Source organism: Neofelis nebulosa, chromosome 1, assembly GCF_028018385.1.
Source record: "Neofelis nebulosa isolate mNeoNeb1 chromosome 1, mNeoNeb1.pri, whole genome shotgun sequence".
NCBI lineage: Eukaryota > Metazoa > Chordata > Mammalia > Carnivora > Felidae > Neofelis > Neofelis nebulosa.
This window is the reverse complement of record NC_080782.1, coordinates 160103909-160123242: the sequence shown is the minus strand read 5'-3', so window position 1 is coordinate 160123242 and position 19334 is coordinate 160103909. Positions and strand designations below refer to the sequence as shown.

Sequence of the window (19334 nt, the reverse complement as noted above, 5' to 3'; positions counted from 1 at the left end):
GCCTCTGCCTGGAATGCTCCTTCCGGGGATCTTCCGTTATTCAGCCTACACGTGCCCTCTTAGAGAGGCCTTCCCTGAGCACCCCATCTGATGTAGATGGCTTCCTCCTTCTTTCCTGCTGTCCCCCTCCCTTCTACCTCTTCGGCTTTACTTTTTGTCCTCCTCCTTACCATGTAAAATTATACATGTGACTGCATGTTGATTTCCTGTTTCCCTCTTAAGAGGTGAACACCATGAGAGCATCACCTTATTCATCACTGAGCTGCCAGTCCAGAAACAGTAAATGAGTGAGTGAGTGGTGAAGGAACGAATGGGCTCCACAGCTACAGCAGAAATTCTCCCTAGCTCCAGGACATGGCCAGCACACATCATAACAGCTATGCATCCGTGCAGCTACTGTGTGTGACAAGCCCTCCTGGACCCCTGTGACGTAGCCATTATGATCCCATTTCACGACAGCATCAGTCGAGGCTCCCAAAAGGGAAGCGGCTTGTCCACAGCCTCGAGGCCCTTAGGGGTCAAAGCCAGCCTTGGAACCAGTGGGCCTGACTCCAGGGCGCCAGCCTGGTGCGCTCCATGGCTTGCACGACTCCGTGCCAAAGGCAGAAAAGCCACCCTGGAAAGCAGCGTCATCGCAGGCTCTGGACAGCGTCGTGCATTTTAGCAAGGAGATTTCCAGGTTTCCAGAGCCAGCCAGGAAGGGGCCCTGGCAGGCTGTGGCACCCTCGCGCTGCGCTGGCGCTCTCCGTCGGGCGGGTGGCTTTGCCGCGAGGGCGCCGCCAGGTGGCCGCGCCTGATGCTGCAGTTGTCATGGCGACGAGCGCCTCGCGATTGGTCCAGCGCCGCCACACTACCTTGCTCCTTGGCGCCAAGAAGCTGTGGGGGGGCGGGGGGAGGCTCGCGAGCGCCCGCCCCTCCTCCGGATGCTGCCAGAGCAAAGCGGGCGCAGATTCCCCCCAGCCCCCCCCTGCTCCCCGCGCTCAGCCACCCCGGATGTGCGGGAGGGAAAAAACCCGAGGTGGTCCCAGGTACCAGCGAGGCCGACGCCCCCGCCCAACCTGGCGACCATGGTGACTGGACCGCTTGGCAGGCTCTTGGGCATGGTGTGAGCCCTGCTGTGCCCGGGGCCCCTCGGAGCCTGCTGCTGTCACCCCCCACCCCCTGCTCCCGCCCCAGCGGAGGAGCCCGCCGCCCCCGGGGAATGTGACTCGCCCCTCTGTTTAATTTTATTCCCTTCCACTTCTCAGCTGAGCATCCTGCTCCTCCTCTAACCACGCGGAACCTTCCCAGCTGGAGAGAGAGAGGGAAGGGGAAAATTGCCCCCAGACAGGATGGCTTGCAGAAGACGCTACTTGTGAGTATATGTGGCAGGTTTATACCTGAAACTCGGGCCTGAGGCCAGAGGGGCCCCAGCTGAGCTTGGAGCCAGAGTGGGGGCTTGGTGGGGGGAGGGGGGTTGCTGTGCAGGTGTCTCGCAGAGGGAGCTGGCCTCCGGGCAGAGGTTGTCAGCGTTTGTTCCCTGCAGTGGTGGTATTTGTTGGTGGTGACGACGAGGAAAAGGCTGTAAGTCAGCAGGTCTCCATTGGGCTGTGAAATTCCCTATCGCTGAGGGTACGTAACCCCCCCCAAATCCATATCCAGGGTTTTCAAAGCCACCACTACCATTTTGGCTTTTGGTATAGCCCTCAGCATGACTATTTGGAAGAAGCCTCTCCTGCCCAGTTCATCCGTGACTGGCAGTTCTTCTGTGCCTGATGAAAGGCTGGCAGGCAGGTCGGGGTGGGGACAGGATGCCGTGTCCTCCACAGACAGGTGAAGGTCCGGCCTGCCATCGAGAGCAGGGGCGTTGGTGTCCTTCTGGGCCACGCAGGTGTTCTGTGGGCTAGCGGCAGACCACTTGTCTGCTGGGCCTACAGCCAGTGGCAAAAGCTGTTAAACTCGGCACGGGGTGGTGACATCACGGGTCCGGGTATTTATGGAAACCAAAGTCCGTGCCTCATTAAGCTAGGCTTCCCGGGGGGGCATCGGATTAGAACGCCAGCTTGCCTCACGGCTCTCGGGGCTCTGCACCGTGCTGTTCTGGGGCGAGGAACCTTCGGTCTCTGGCCTTGCAAGATCCTTCCTCTAGGGCTCAGAGCTGTAGGGTGGGACACAGCTCCACATCTCCACCTGCCCTAGGCAATTTGCCCCACACCTCAGCTTTCGGGGCTGTTCAGTGACCTCAGACCTTGTAGGGTTAGAGAACAGAGTTGGAGCCTCTTGGGCTGGGCTCCATCCCCAGGACTAGAAAGGAGAAGCCTGGAGCTTCATTTAGGGGGACATCTTGGGGGCCACTCCAAGGCCTCACGACCCTATACCGTGTCAAGGACCTGTGGAGCTCCCAGTTAAGCAGCAACCCCACCCCTCCGTAGAGGGACAGCTCTCTCGCTAATGGAGCGTGAAGGAAAATAAACATACTTCTTGCCATGCGCCAGCAGGCCCCAACAGGAGCCCTGGGTGGTGGTGAAGGTGGCCTGTGTCTACGGTTTGCTGTGATGTTCATTTGCTTTTTTAGTGGAAAAGCCCACAGGTTGCGGTGCTGATGTGAGCAGGACACCCCAGTGTTCTCTCTCACTCGCTGTGACAAGGCCCTAGCTGTATTTTTGGAAACAAATAGTAAATCCTTCCCCACCGTTGCTGCATCCGCCACCGTTGCTGGGAAGAGGGCCCTCCCTGGGCAGCCGTCTTCTTCCTGCCACACCTTTGCCCGGGCCCAGGAGCTGCCCAAGCCTATCTGCTCACGGTCTTGCCAGGGACACAGTTGCCATCCAGTACTTGCCCCAATACCAGTACAGACTGGTTCGGTCCACCAGGAGCCCTGGAACCTGCACTTTAAGCTCCTGGCAGTTTCGTCTCCTAGACGAAGCCTGCCCTACCCTGCCCGGCTTGCCTGGGGCTGAGCCGGTGCAGAGGGAGGGCCTGTTGGGGGGCTCTGTGCGCCCTGCCTCTCATTGGTGTGGGTCCCTTTATGCTCCTCCGGCTCTCAGGCTCCTACAGCCTGGTACCATGACATCCAGCACCCAGGTGCTGCCACAAACCTATGGCTACCAGAGGTGGCAGAGAGGCTGGGGAGGGGGCGACTGGAGATGAGCCATTACCCCATTGTTTTTAGGGAAAGACTTGGGACCCAGAGCAGGCCTGCTTGACAAGGCTGCACAGCAGACACAGAGCCCTGTGTGTTTGTTCCCCGCTTCACCGTGGCCCAGAACCAGGGCTCTCCTAGCACCTGCTGCTCGACCTTTGTTCCCAGAGCTTTTGATGCGGTAGAGGGGCCGGGGGACGGGGGACGGGGAACGGCGTGTCTCTAGCTGTTTAACTTTCAGGGCAGCTGGAAACCCAAGCATGGTAGCGTCTGGCCGACATACCGTCGTACCATTTAGCTTCAGAGCCCTTTCCGCCCAGTTGCCCTGTTGGTTCTCACCAACTGTTCTAGAATGGGGTTGTTGTTGATCTCATCTTACAGAAGAGGAAACTGAGGCTCAGGGAGGGTAGGAGCGTGGCTGAGGTCACGTGGCTGTTTCCTTGACAGTGGGGTCCCTCCCCTGGTATGTCACGTGCCAGACTCGACCGACTCGCTCCGGGGTCCCCGTGCGTGGCAGGATCAGGGTGTCCTGTGGCTTAGAGGAGCTCGTCCAGGTGGCCATCCTCTGGGTCCCCTGGAGCAGACCCTAAGAGAGTGTTATGACATTTGGGCTCTGTCCGACGGTGGGTACCCGCCGGGGGTGGGGCTCAGTCACTTACAGCGGTGGCAGAGTGAACAAGATAAAGGACGGCAATACGACACTAGCGGGAGATTTATTAATGCAATGGGGGGAAATCGCGAGGCCTCCAGAATCAGCTCCTTAATCAAATTTGCTAACAACTGAGATCATTATCATACTGACGGCTTAATTAATGGTGTCTTAATTAAGGTGAGCCCCTTTCAGACTGTAAGTACACTTAACAGGGTAACCGCTGTCTTACGGGCACGCCACATCCTGCTGCTTGAACACGGAAAGCTGGGGCTACAGGGAGTTCGCACTGAGTGTGAAATTCACAGCTTCTGGGGGGTTGGGGGCTGAAGTGGGGCACCTCCTGCTCATTCGCTCATTCACTCTGGCTGGAACTTCCGTGACCCCTCACCTGACATTCCTCTATTCCTTCTCTGCCCAGCGCTGTCTCCATCTGCCCGCTGCCGTTGGTTGATTGGTTCACCTGCTAGAACGTACCAGGGCAGAGAGGTTGACAGTGTGTTAGCTGTTGCTACCCTAGCATCTAGAAAAGCACAGGCATATAATAACTGCTCAGTAAATCTCTGTTGAATGAATGAATTATGGCTCTGCAGCGGGCACTGCCCTAAGCAGTGGGGCACATTGCTGAGTAATAGATAGTTTCTGCCTTCTGGGAGCCTGAAGGCCGGTGGGCGAGACAGACATGAACAGACACTCTCAATACACAGTGCCAAGGGACGGGACAGGAAGATGACCCGGCGATGGGGAGGGTCACTGCGTCCTACAGCAGGCATGTAGTGTGAATGGGAATTTTCCAGGTGGTCAAGGAGGGAAGAGCACTCCAGGTACACAAATGTTAGGCCACAATCGCAAGAGTTTTGCAGGCATAAGCTCGTTTGACCTTCACAGTGACCCTGGGAGGTGGGGCTCTTATTATCCCTATTGTGCTGACAATGCCACTGAGTTATCAAATGACTTGTCCCAGGTGGCACCCGGTGAGGGGGTAGCACAGGGCTTGAGGCTGCACAGCCAGCCCCTAAAGCCCAGCTCCGGTGCTGTGCGTATACTAAAGGCTTTTACTGAAAGCAGCTACGTCTGGTCTGAGCCCCAAGCGTGAGGGAAAAGACAGAGACGACACTGAAAATGTGGGCAGGACCCAAGGCAGAAATCACCTGGAGTGCCAGGAGTAGACTCTCTCTGCAGGTAGTGGCCGGGAGGGAGCCATGGAGGGTCCTGATCAGGGGTGGTGGCCATGGTTCCATGGCTGGACTGTGGGGAAGTTGGAGGGGAGGCCAGACAGGGCTCTCATTTGTCCTTTTCCCATGCCCGTAGCAGGGCACATGTGTCCCCAGAGACTAGTGACGTCCTAGGGCCTCAGACCTCCACACCCCATTTGGACAGCCAGGAAAACTGCCGGTGAGGCAGAGGCTGGCTAAGCAGGGGTGAAGCTTGCTCCCTGCAGGTCTGCTAATAGCAGGGGCTGGGAGCCAGGATGCTCCTGAGAATGCCCCTGGATCACGGTCTAACCCCGGTTCTGTTGTGGTCAACAGGGGCCCAGGAGGCATTGTTGTTGGGTGCCGACTGAGCACCCACCGGGCTCATCTGAGGCTGCCACTTTCCCTTGCGTGTCTCACCCCACCTGCACTCCGGCTCCTGTTGTCTCTGTGTCACCTCACCCCTGCCCCTAGGTCTCTGAGGCCCTCCCAGGGTCTTCTAGAACAAGAGAAGGACATTCCACTCCAGCTCTGGCCCTGCCTGGCTCTGTGATCCTGGGCAGGCCTCTCGCCCTCTCTGGGCCTGTGTTGTCACCCGGAAGCAGAGCGGCAGGGTCAGCTCTTGCCGGGTGCCGGACCGCACGGGTGGCTGGGAGGAGAGGGACCGGTGGCTCCAAGAAGGGGAAGCTGCATTCAGACATCCTGAATCTTTCGCACACACCTGAGTCTGCCTGTCATACGTGGTCACCGTGGGGTCATCGTCCACGCGCCAATTCATTCATCCGACCCGGTCTGTGTGCCAGCCCTGGTGGGGCGCTCGCAGCAAACAGCTGCGGTTCGGAGGGGCAGTGAACAAGTCCACAGGGGCCCAAGCCCTGGAGAGACGGAGGGAAGAAAAGAGGGCGGGTGCCGCGGAGCAGTGGGGTGGCCCTGCTCGCACACTCCCGTCTCTGGCTCCAGGGCCCCTACTGCCTCCTGCTTCTCCTGTCCTGCGCTGACCCCACTGCACCCCACTCCTGCCCAGGCTCTTAGGGGACAGAGTTCACGCCTCCACATTTTGGCCCCTGCTGGTTCCTCTTCCAGGGATACCCTTTCCGCCCCTCACCTCAGGCCCCAACCTCCAGCTCGTGCCTCTTTCTGGACTCCCCAGGCAAATGGGTCCCCTCGCTGGGCTCCTGGATCCCCGGGCCTCCCCTGTGCCACACTACAGGGCCCTCTGTTGTCACCGACTACCCACTTCCCTGTCTTCCCCACCAGACTCGGGGCATCCCTTGCAGGCAGGGCCCCACTTTGTTTCTCGGTAGCCCTGCAGGCCCTGGCCTGGCAAGGCACCGACAGCCTTCTTCTTAAAGTTGTGGTAAAATACACACGTAGCATAAAATTTGCCATTTTAACCATTTGTAAGGGTGCAGCTCAGTGGCATGAGATACAGTCACAGTGCTGGGGAACCAGGGGGCTCAGTTGGCTGAGCACCGTCCTCTTGATTTCGGCTCGGGTCATGACCCCAGGGTCATGAGGTCAGGCCCTCAGTGCTTGGGATTCACTCTCTCCCTCTGCCCCTCCCCCCCAAATTAAAAAAATATATATTAATAAAATACCTATATATATATATATATATACACATATATACTCACACTGTTGTGCAGCCGTCCCCACCATCCACCTCCAGAACCTTTTCATCTTCCCAAACTGAAACTCTGTCCCCATTAAACACTAACTCCCCGTTCCCCTCCCCCAGCTTCCACCACCACTTACGTTTTGTCTGCTCTAGAGGCCTCATATAAATGGGATCATAGGTGGGGTATTTGTCCTTTCGTGACTGGCTGATTTCACTCAGCATTACGTCCTCAAGGTTCCTCCATGTTGTAGCGTCTCTCACAACGTCCTTCCTTTCTGGGGGTGAATAATATTCCATTGTGTGGATAGACCGCATCTTCTTTATGAGTTCACCCATCAGTGGACACTTGATGCATCCACCTGCCATGAGCATGTGTGTACCAACATCTCTTCCAGACCCTGCCTTTGATCCTTTTGGTTACATACCCAGAAGTGGACATGCTGCATCATCTGGTAATTCTGTACTTAGTTTTTAAAAATTGTTTAGTTATTTATTTTGAGAGCCGGGGGGGGGGGGAGGGCAGAGAGACGATCCCAAGCAGGCTCTCCACTCAGCGTGGAGCCCGACGCGGGGCTCCATCCCACAAACTGCCAGATCACGGCCTGAGCCCATATCATGACCTGAGCTTAACCGACTGAGCCACCCGGGCGCCCCTATATTTGATTAATAAAAAAATTTTTTAGTGTTTACTTTTGAGAGAGAGACAGACAGACACAGCGTGTGAATGAGGGAGGGGTAGAGAGAGAGAGGGAGACACAGAATCCGAAGCAGGCTCCAGGCTCCGAGCTGTCAGCACAGAGCCCGACGCGGGGCTCGATCCCACGAACTGCGAGATCGTGACCTGAGCCAAAGTCGGACGCCCAACCGACTGAGCCCCCCAGGTGCCTGTATATTTAATTCTTTGACGAACCAGTGTATTGTATTCCACAGCAGCTGCACCATTTTACGTTCCTTCCAGCAATGCACACGTGTTTCAATTTCTCCGCATCCTCAACAGTACTTGCTATTTTGTGTTTGGGGCTTTTCATAACAGCCATCCTCATGGTGTGATGTGGTCTCGTTGTGGTTCTGATCTACCCTTTCTTTGATAAAGGCTGAGCGATGCAGGCCTCGCACTTTCTGTTGGACCACTTAGCTCCGGGGACCCCTGGCGTTGACTCAGGAGGGGTGGGACTGGCTGGGCACCTGCCAGTGCCTCCACTGCCTTCCCTGGGGTCTCTGTCCCGGGACAGAGGGGACATTCGGGGGGCTCTGCGCCCTCCATCCAGAACCCAGTCCTTAGGACATAAGCATTCCAGGGGGATGGGCTCTCTGGGGGTGCCTGGCACACAGTAGGTGCTCAAACAATTTTTAATCACACAAGTAATACCTGCTTCGATCTGGTTTTTTTGGTGATTATTTATTCATATAATTGAGAGATAATTCATCCGCATGGAACAAAACTGTCTGTACACAAGAGCACCTGGGTGGCCCAGTTGGTTGATCGTCTGACCTTGGCTCAGTTCATGATCTCACAGTTTGTGAGTTCGAGCCCCACGTCGGGCTCTGTGTTGACAGCTCAGAGTCTGGAGCCTGCTTCGGATTCTGTGTCTCCCTCTCTCTCTCTCTGCCCCTCCCCGGCTTGCACTCAACAGAGTCCCTCTCTCTCTCTCTCTCTCTCTTCTCTCTGTCTCAGAAATAAATAAACATTTTTTAGAAATGTCTGTACACAGTACAAAATCAATTCCTCCCTCCTTGTCCCTCTACTTAGAGGGACACTGCTGTGTCTGCTTCCTTCAGGTTCTTCAGGGAAGTTCTGTGTATTTGCATATATGCTTTATTATTGAGATGCCCCAGCTGCCAAGCCAGTTGCATAAAGCAGTTTCGTTTCCAATCACTGCTTTGAAGTTCCGGATTTGAGCCAATTAAAAGCTCAGTTTGGAGGACATGGTGACCAACGGGCCCTTAAAGGAAGCAGCAGTCTCCTGATGGGAAGCCCTGACCCACCAGGCCTCAGGGGAGTCAGTTCATCATAGCTTCACCATTGTCACCTTGGCTGACTCTGTCCAGATCAGCCCTATTGGGCACATTTATTAGCACCTGTCCAGCACCGGGCCTGGGCTGGATCCTGGGGGACCACAGCCCCTGCCCCTGGGGAGACAGATACAGGTGGAACTGTCCGTGTGGGGACAGAGAGTGAGTTGTGGGGACTTTCAGCGGGGCCGCACTGCCTCCTTGGGGCCATTGGAGATGTTAGCAGGCATTATGGGGGCCTCCAGGAAAGGTGTGTGGCTGGCAGTTGTCAGAGGTCTAGCTCCGTGCACCGTGTGGGGCAGGCCTGCACAGCCAAGAACCTGCGAATGTCTAACCCCGGATTCACGGGATTGAAAATCCGTACGTAATTAACTGAGCCTGGGACCTCACTCCATTCGACATCCGAGCTACAAAATGCATTTCATATGATTTTAATATACATTGAGTTTCCCAGGAACACACTGCTCTTCTCACAGTCGAGGGCAGATCAGACTTTGGTATGTTCAGAGTTTTGCCAAAGGCTGTCACCATTCAAAGGATCCCGTCACGGAGGGCAGCATCCCCTGTGGCACCGACTGGCCAGCAAGCCCCTGCATCCGTCTGGGTTGGAGCCACCGTCGCCTAGAGAGGCAGGCAGCTGACTTCCTCATTTGCCCTGTGGGACAGCCAGACCCACCGCTATCACACCTGATGCCTGTCACTTCCTTGTGGGTCACTTTGCTCCCTTTCTGTGTTGTTACAGTGAGGGCATTCTGTTGACTTTTGTTTTAAAATATGCATGTAGATAGATCCGTTATTTGTGAGCTCTGTTTCAGAACAGAGAAGGGGGTCGCAGAAGGTTTGGGTTGTAAAAGAGAGGGGTGGACGAGGGCTCCTTGCAATGGAACGGTTGCGTGTTTTGACTGGGAGGGTGGGTATGTGAACCTGCACGTGCGATGGGAGGACATGGAACCAAACGCACACGCGCACACATGGGCACACGCACACATGCAGACGCATGCACATGAGTAGGAGTAAAACGGGATATCTAGGATGATGGACGGTACAACGTCAGTATCCTGGTGGTGATATCGTCCTCTACACATAGGATTTCTCTCTGTTACTTTCAGCAACTACCAGTGAATCTACAGGGGTCTCAAAATAACAGGTTTAACTTTTTAAAAGGGCTGAGGACCGGTGCTGGGTCTGATGGGCTACTACGAGACAGGAAGACCAGCAACCCCCTGTCTTGGTCCTTCCAGGAGAAGCCTGTGTGGTCACTGACCTCTGTCGCCCTCCCCTCCCTGACAGGTGAGACCCCTTGACCTCTCCCCAGCCAGGGGCACGGGGACCTGCTTCCTTCCCTATCCCAGAAAGACAACATAGGCCCCTTTTGCTGCCAGCTGGTGCCTGGTCAGCCCTGGCAAGAAGGTTGAGAGTCTGGAGCTCTCCCTAGAGACCCTAACCCCAAAGCACCCCACCCTCCCAAAGCCTGGGCCCAGCCCCACCTAGAAGCTCCCCCAAGTGGGCCTGTCTGCTCCCCTGTGCCTGCAGACCGTCCACTCCCTCCCGCTCAGCCTCTGCCCAGTGCCACCTGTGTGGGTGATAATACAGCCACCTCATTCTCCCTCTGTCCCCTCTGTCCCTCTGTGCCCATTCTCAGGGAGACACAAATCAAACCTTCGTTCAAATGCCATTTGAAAGCAAAAACGTAACCCGGCCAACTAAAACAAAAAGGTTAAGGGGATCGAGTGTTTTTGATGAGCCTGTCATCCTGCAAATTGACTATTCAGTGAATGGGATTTTGGCAAATTGACTTGTCACGGGTCGAGGGAGAGCCAGGACAAGGCCGGTGAGGCTGGGGACGGCGGGGCTGAAGCCAGACCGAGTGTGGTGTGGGCTCAGGGCCCGATCCACCTGGGATCTCGGGGGCTGGGCGCCCTGGACAGACCCCAGATGGAGGACTCTGGCCTCCCGCTCTCGTCCACCTGACCTTCTGGGGATGAGCTGGGGACACGAGACCTGGGCTAGAGATGCCCCGAGTCTCCCAGTCTCCAGTCACGCCTGACCTTGTTGGACACGGGTGCATTGGCCTGTCCTCAGAGTGACAAATCATCCAATTGTGACAGGGTCCCACTGGAGCAGCCTCGAAGCTTAGTGGGCAGCCCATCTGAGTGTGGTTAATTGCAAGATGTTTTGTTGGCTTCGGCGGTTCCATTCCTCGTCAAGACGGTCCCGGCATCTGTTTGGAATGCTTAATAAGGGAAGTGATGCATTTTTAATCACCACAGCCCTCACTGAAAATCACAGCCTGTGTCTCGCCACGCTTGCTGGGCCCTGCGACAACACAGAGAGCCTTCCTCACATTTGCTCTCATTATCGAACAAGAGAGAAACGCCCGGCTTCACTCCGTTGTCACCCAGATGGCTGCAGGCACCTTCCAAGTCCCTCGATCCCCCATCCTGGGTCGGCTTCAGTCCCCGACAATCTCCAGGGCTGCTGGGTGATCAGGCTGCCTCAGAGGAGCTCCCTGAGACTGGGGCGGGGGGTGGGGGGACAGCGGAGCTGGGAGGGGGCACCGTGTTGGCATTCTCGAGGGCTTTTCCAATATCACCCCCTGCCACAGGGCCCAGCCACCCTCCAAGAAGTTGCTCAGATGGAGCCCCGTATCTGCCACCCGGTGGCAGTGGGGCTTGGGACAGATGGCTTAACCTCTCTGAAGCTCAGTTTCCTTTTCTGTCAAGTGGGGCCAATAATTCCAGCTTTGCAGGGTAGCCATCGGGATTCCGTGAGGTAATAAAGCACATGGTGGATCTGTGACCCAAAATACTGTTCTCGTCCCCTGCCTTCCCTGGATTCTCACCACGCAGAGAGAAGCTTTGGGACACACTGGGGCTTAAGGAACATGGACATCTGGGAAGGGAAGGAAGCCAGGCCGGGGCTGGGGAGCGGACTTAACCCAGGAGCCCTTGGGTGGCAAAGGACAGAAACTCGAGTCAGAAGAGATTTGAATGGTTACTATCCGGGCACAGCCCAGGGGTCTGCTTCAGTGTGGCTGGTTCCAGGGGCTCTAATACTCTGCTCCCCTGTTTGTCTGCCCCTGGGGTCATGTTCTCCTGTGGGAGCTCTGGCCTCCCATCTCACTGGTCAGCCCTGGGGCTCATGGCCACTCCCGAAACCACCTCCATGGCCCAGGGAAGGCTGTATGCCAGTCAGCTTGCTTCTGTCACTTGGCTGCCTCTGGATCTGGGCAGGTGGGGTCAGCCCCACCTGACCATGTAGGGGGAGGATTCACTTGTGTGTGTGTTTGTGGGGGCGGGGCAGTAAACCGAGGCTACAGACAGCCCACTGAGTATATTTGGAAGCAGAGGGCAACATAGGCCAAGCTGGCCGCCTCAGCTGGGTAGTGGGCATATGAACACATCTGCCAAAGCCACAGGTACGCACAAGGATGCCTCCTTCACCCAGGCGGCCAGCCTCTGGCCCCAGCCCGGAGCCTGGACTCACTGACCCTGAGTGCCAGGGGCTCTACGGATGGGAGGACAGGGTTTACCCCTGGGTGTATCTACATAAATCCTCAGGACCGCCCCCTACCCCCATGCTCGATGCCCGGGACCAGCTGACCTCCCACCCCAGGCTGCCGCACCTCCATCCTTCTTAGCCAAGCTGGGACCTATAAACAAGACATCATTTTTCTTACCATTTCATCTTTGCTCTTTTTCCCAGTAGTATGTATTTAAAGAAAAAAAAAAAAAAAACCACACACACTTTTTTTAAGCTGCCTGGGGCACCGTATATTTCCAAAAAAAAAAAAAAAATTGTGTTTCAGATCAACCTCACATCCTTTTTAACCAGCACCTCAGGGAGGGGGAAATCCTGTCTCGCCTTGTCTCCCTGGAGGGGAGCAGCCTGGGGGGGAGGCAGAGTCAGGGCTGTGGGGCAGGCCTGCCCCACATCTGTAAATGGGCCATTCCCGGGCCCCTGAGGCCAGAGTGAGGACTCACAGAGATGACTTCAGGTGGCACAAAAGGGTTCTCAGGGGAGAGCAATTTCTCAGCAAGGGTGAGGCCCTCAGATGGCCTGGGCTTCTGCAGCCGGAATGTACAGGGCCCGAGATTTGTCCATGGCGTTTCCCAGGTTAGAGAGCGCTCACTAGGAGGTACCTATGAGGCTCAGAGCCACCAGAGAGACAGAGCAGGGTCTGGAGGCTCTTCATTAGAAGAAGAGCTCGAGGCTCCAGGAGGCATGTAGCTAGCCTCAAGGGCCCTGTGGGCTGAAGGGGATTCAGGCCTGGGTAGTCCGGGTCCGGGTCCGGGTCCGGGTCCGGGTCCTGCACTCAGCTGATGTGTTCCCTGGACCAATTGTGGGTTCCCCCTCCTGTTCTCAGGGCTGCTGCTTCCTCCTGGAGCCTAGGGGTGAGGATCTGCCAACCCCAGAGCTCCACGGGCAGGGTGGGTGCTGCACGGGCCAGACACGCAGGGCGTCCTCCCCTCCAGCAGCCTTCCCCAGGCACGCTGTGCATATGGCTTTGCCTCTGTAGACACGCGCTTAGCCTGTCATCAGGCCTCAGATAGGTATCCCTACCAGGCAGCCCCAGACAGGGACATGAGCCCTGACAGGACAGAACTCTCCCCCAGGGTCACCTAGCCCATCAGTGGAAAGCCAGGGTGTGGACTCTGCCTTGGGGACAGCAGGGTTGCTCACCCCCTCTCCTAGGGCCACATCTGTCTCACTGACATTGCACCCATATCGGGTCATAGGAAATCTGGGCCAGGCCCTCAGGAGCCTTCCAGCCTCCCCCTACTTGCTCCCTCCAGCCATACCCCCCTCCTTTTTGTGCTCTGCAACTATCTCGGTACTGACTGAGGGACCAGAGACCTAGGAGGTGGCACTTGAGCCAGGCCTTAGTGACAGGCCAGAGCCTGACGCAGAACAGCTCTCGGTGTTTGTCAGGTGAGAGAAGGATGTCCCACGTTGTCTCCTTCAGCCTGAAGTTTGTTGTCTGTCTCTCTTTCTTTCACCCAGAAAGCGCTGTCCAGAGGGTGCTCCCATGCCAGGCCTGGGCTGGGTGGGGCAGGCATTATGGGAAGTGCCAGAGGTGGTCCGAGGGGGAGGCCAAGGCAGCTCATGGAGTGGAGTGTCCAATGAGGGTCAGCCCAAGGCCGGGGGGTGGGGGGGGGTGGGGGGGGGGGAAGGGGGCGGGGAGGGAGAAGAAGGCATCAAAGGGGTCACAGACTATAGTACTCAGGGGTCTGCCTTGGGGGTCTGGGTGGGTGGCAGTGCTATCACCAAAATGGGCCCCCCCCCCCCATATGGGAATTGCTGGTACAGAGAGGGGAACTGGGGGAGGGCCTAGCTGGGTGTTCTGTAGGTTGGAGTCTGGGGAGGTCAGGGGCTGGGTCGGACCGCCACTCTCACCCTGCAGTGGGGACACTGCCTCCATCCACCCACTCGGCTGAGCCACAGACGGACTCTGCCTGCAGCTGCTGCAGCCACCAGCCCACCCCGTGGGCCAAGGACACCCAAGGCCTTCTGCCTGGGCCGTAGCCATCTGCCCAGAGAGTGCTCTGTGTCCCAAGCAGAGACCAGCCGTGTGGGGGACAGAGCTGGGATGGCATCTTGCCACCCCTGAAATAGAAGCCCCCACACACTGAGCTGCTTTCCTCTCCAGCCCCTCCGTCCCATGAACCCAGGGTGTAGGTTAGGGCTCCCCTTTTATCCAGACACCACCCCCCCCCATCCCCCACTAAGGCTTCGGGGCCCTCTACCGCCCTTGAGAAGCTTGGGGCACCTGGGTGACTCAGCCATTAAGTATCTGACTCTTGATCTCAGCTCAGGTCTTGATCTCAGGGTCGTGAGTTCAAGCCCCGAACTGGGCTCCATGCTGGGCTGGAGTGGTGGTATTGGGGGGCTCAGTGGGCCTCCTTCTCCAAGCCAGGCTTCGTTCCTGCAGCAGATGCCTGGCCTGGCCCCGTGCGCCACAAGAGGGACCCTCACTTTGAACGTGCACAGCTGGCTCCCGCCTCAGGCCTTTCCCTTGCTTATCCATTACACGGAGCCCCGCCCTTCAGAGCCAGCGGTCACTTCTTCTTAGGGGCTTTTCTTGGCTAGTGTCTCTCCTGTCTCGTGCAGCTGCTCCTACTTTCTGTACTGGTCCCAGCGGCCTTGTCTGTGCACATATCCTTATCTACTTTTCTGGTGTGCCCCCTCCGTCCACACGGACAGTGATGGGTCTGTCTTATTCACTCCGTATCGTCCTGTGCTCGGAATAATGCCCCTGATCACATCCGGGAGCCTCTGTTTTCTCATCTGTGAAGTGGAGATAAGGACATCCCACATCGCAGGCTGGCTGTGAGGGTGATGTGAGTCAGTCCTAAGCTCTTAGAGAGCCTGGCCCAAAGTGGGGACTGCATGGTTACTAAGTGGGATGAATGAATCACTGTCCCCAAATGGCCTGACGCACCCCCCCCACACACAGAGTGAAGAACCACTTCTTTAGACAAACACCCTCATGGTGCAGGCAGGGAAACTGAGGCCCAGAGAGGGACTAGATGCCCTCGGGTCTCACCCAGGGCCCCTGCCTGGCCACCCTGATCTCTCTCCCCACACCTCTGCCCAGGGGGCGTTGCAAAGATACACATCCCACCTCCATCCCACCGCCAGCAGGGAGTTTTCCAGACTCAGGCTGAGCTCATGGGCAGAACTGCCTGGCAGGACGGAAGGGCACAGAGGCCAGCCTGGAGATAATTGTCTCACTGTGCTGCTGGGCAGTGGGGCCTCAGGCTGGCAGGCAGGGCTGTCTGGGGCCCAGAGCCAGGACAGGAAGGCAGAGGGTGGGCGGGCAGGAGCCCTCTGTGGCCTTTTCAGAGGGAGGCCCCAGGTGGGGTTTGGGGGACTGGGCGGGACAGCCCGGGCATGAGCCAGCATGGCAACGCTTCACATCCGTCTGTTTACAAGGCACCTCCAGTCTGTAAGCTCCCAGGAGCCTCATTAACGGCCTCTGAGGCGGGAAGATCAGCCCCGTTTCATAGATGAGGAAGCAGAGACTGGGGCAGGGTCATTTCGCTTGTGAGACCAGAACTGGGAACCCCAGTCGGTGGGCAAAAAGCCTCACGCCTGAGGGATAAGGGCACCTTCTCTGTGTCTCTGCTTCCACGCCCCCAGAGAGGCACCCTGCTTACTGACTCTGGAGGCCAGTGGTGAGGGGCGAGCCCCAGACCTGGCCCTGGCTGTTAGCTACTTTCTCCCCGACAGCCGGTGGAGGGGTCAGAAGCACAGACCTGGTGCACCGTTGCTCACACAGCCTCTGCGGCATGTCTCACGGCTGATTCCTGTGGACCTGGCGTCGAGTAAGGGCATTCTGCGTGGGGCACAGTGCCACCCAGCACCTTCTCCCTTGCGCTCATCTCTGCCCCAACAGAGAAACTTCTGGAGCCCCGAGATGGCCAAACACTCACCACCACTGCCACCAGGAGAGTGTTGACCCAACCTCTTGGGTCAGCGTCTGTGTGTACCCAGAGACATCAAAACACTCCCACCCTGTGACCCAGAAATTCCAGGAATGGGTCCTAGAGGAACATCCCAACCTGTTCACAGAGGCCGCATTGATGGGACGGTCCCGCAGCTTTGTTTACCAGGAGAGGAGAGATGGACCTAAGCCCAGCGCCCACCTGGGGCAATGAGGAACCCACAGGGGTTCCAGGCAGCTTCCAAAGGGGTGACGTGGAGGGATGTTTGAAGACCTAAAAACATGCTTGAGACAAGTGTGGGGTGAGGGGGTGGATGTATTTTATAGAACAGAATATACTTCTGTGTAACCAAAAAACATATATACGCCCAGTCACAGGCACACATTTAGAGAAAGGCCCAGCCAGAAAGTACCCTCAAATAGTTACACTGGTTAGTCCCTAGAGAGCTGGGACGGCGGATGATTTTATTTCCTTGTTGTGCTCTGCTGTTATTTCTACAGTTGGTGCAGTGGGCATTTATTGCTTATTTAATGAGAGGGAGGGGGCCCTGTAACTGGGAGGGGTACGGCCTTCCCCACCCCTTTGGAGACTGACGTAAACTCCACAAATAGGTCCATTCCGGGGCCTGCGACAGTCTGGAGCTGGCTTGCTTCAAGTTCCCTCCTGGGTCATGCCCTCGCCCTAGACATGGACTTAGCCACTCACTGCTCTGTACGAGACAGTAATACCTGTAGAGGCTCCCGTGGGAGGGAGGGGTCCCCTCCTATGCCACGTGGCCTCCAGAGCCTCCTTCTCCCCTCTGTCTCTGCTCTCTGTTTTCTCCCCATTCCTTCTCAGGAACAGACAAACTTCCCCCTCTGGCCTGAGACACAGTAACTCCAAGCCACCTGTAGCAGCCTGGACCCCACCACAGAACTCTGCAGGTAGCCCTTCCAGAAAGCGCAGGCTGCCCAGAATTCTTACAGCAGCGACCATGTTCTTTTTAAAACTGACAGAACTTCCCAAGTTCGGAAGCTCCTAGGGGATTAGCTGGTCACACATCAAACCCATCCGGGGAGCTTTGAAAAATGAAGGTGCACGCGAACAGACATTTCACCAAAGAAGATACGCGGCTGGCAGGTAAACACACGTAACAATAATGGTCGACAACATGGGCCATCAGTGAGATGCACCCCAAAACCACAGTGAGCTCTCGCCCCGTAGCTATTAGAGTGGCTGATGTAAAAAAAAAAAAAAAAAAAAAAAATAGTAGCAGCATGAGACGCTGGCAGGGATGCGGAGAAACCGGACCGCTGCTGCCTCGCTGTTGGGAATGTAAGATGGTCCAGCTGCTCCGGAAGACAGTTTGGCAGTTTCCTTTCAGAGTAAATGCACGCTTCTCGTATGACCTAGCTATCGCACTCTTGGGCATTCATTCCAGAGAAATGAAGACTTATGGTCACACAACATCCTGTATCAGAATGGTCATCGTGGTTCTATTCAGAACAGCCCCCAAACTGGAAGGTGCCCAGATGCCCTTCGGGGGGCGAATGGATATTAAACTGGTGCATCTGTGCCGTGGAGCACGTATTCCGCAGCCGTCAAGAGGAAGGAGGTAATGATGAACTTCCAGGGACACTGAGTGAAAGTCTAGGATTTCATTTGTATAGCATTCCTGAAAGGGCAAAATGGTGGAGCCCGGGGACAGATTGTTGGCCTGGAGGGACTGCGGAGGACAGGTGGGCGTGGCTATGGGGGGTAGCACCGGGAGCCTGGTGATGGAACAGTTGTGTGATTGATCACGGCGGGGGACTACCGCAAGCGACCCGGGTGTAAAATTACAGGGAGACCCACATGCACGCACACGCATGTCCTCGTCTGGTGAGTCAGAATAACCTCGGCGGACTTACCTATGTCAATTTGCTGGTCTGGATGGTGTCTGCAGTTGCACAAGGGGTTATGGCTGGAGGAGGCTGGGGATGGGGGTTCACGGGACCTCCCAGGACGTTGTATTTTACAGCTTCCTGTGAAGCTATGGTTTTTTCAAAGGAAAGAATTAGAACAAAGCAAAGGTGCAGAAAGGCTCCCCCGGAGGCTATATGACTTAATGGTCCGTCTTCCGGCCCAGGCATCCGTACATCAGTGTTTGTCAGAGGCTCCATTCCTGCTGTACAGCCAGGAATAGACACACTGACCACTTACTCATTCAGCAGAGGGAAACTGAGGCCAGAGAGGGGAAGGGGTTTTCCCAGGGCCACAGAGCTGCTGCAGGGTGACTAAAGGGGATGGCATCCAGCTGCAAGCGGCCCAAGGTTTCTCCTGCTGCCCCGGGGCTGGGACCGAACCAGGCAGTTTGTTTTCATGTAAATTTTTATTAAAATACAGTGTACAGCTTATTGCATTGTCACAAACAACACACTCACGTAATCAGCACCAAGGCCCCAAAACCAAGACGACCCAGGCCCCCTCTAGAGCCCCACTCATGATCAAGCCCCCTGGGGGCCCCCCTGGGGCCCTGCCAGTCTTGGCCCATCCCCCAGGGGAGCCCTCCCCTGACTTCTTACAGCACACTGAGTAGTTTTTCCTGTTCCTGAACTTTGTGTTAATAGTTGGGTGCTGTTTAGAAGCTGTGCCAGGGGAGACTGGAGCATCCAGTTTATTCTGAAGGAAAAGGAAGTGGCCTCCCCAGGAGCCCCATAAAGGAGGGCTGGGGGTGGGGGATTCAGAGGAAGGACTGTCCCGGGGCGGTCTTCCTTGTCCAGGGTGGCCGGAAAGGGCTATTTATGCCCTGAGCTAGAACTGGAGACCAGAAGAGGAGCTGGAGCCCTGCCTGGCTGACTGAGAGCCCTGTGTCCATGAGCCTGGTCCAGGGTCCCCCAAAGATCCTGGGGCCCCTGAGCAGGGGGAGGTACAGCAGCACCAGTCCTCATGTAGGACTGGTGGCATTGAAGAAACCACCTCTCAGTTTCCCTGCATATAAAATGAGGATTTTATATATGTGAATAACACAAATATCTACTGATGTAGAATCAATGTCAATGTAACACATTAATATTTCACTTCTATACTGTTGGTGTTAGGCATTAATATATTCTATATCGTATGTTACATAAGATACTTTGAGTAATAGGCAAATCTTTTGAATCCTATCTATACTAATGATAGCTGGCATTTATGGAATGCTGATTCTGTATCTGGCATTGTCTTAAGTGCTTTAGATGTATAAACCAATAGGGTGGCTGGGTGGCCCGGTCAGTTAAGCATCCAGATTCGGCTCAGGTCATGATCTCGCGGTTCATAGGTTCAAGCCCTG

At 56.2% G+C, this 19334-nt stretch overlaps 1 long non-coding RNA gene across 1 annotated transcript; it reads left to right on the top strand.

The window, feature by feature from the left end:
• Positions 1-1047: 1047 nt before the first annotated feature.
• Positions 1048-17299, top strand: LOC131506854 (uncharacterized). The gene is made up of 3 exons (XR_009259203.1): positions 1048-1354; positions 9759-9884; positions 16880-17299. It is a non-coding gene; the product is annotated as an uncharacterized LOC131506854 (long non-coding RNA).
• The last annotated feature ends 2035 nt before the right edge of the window (positions 17300-19334 follow it).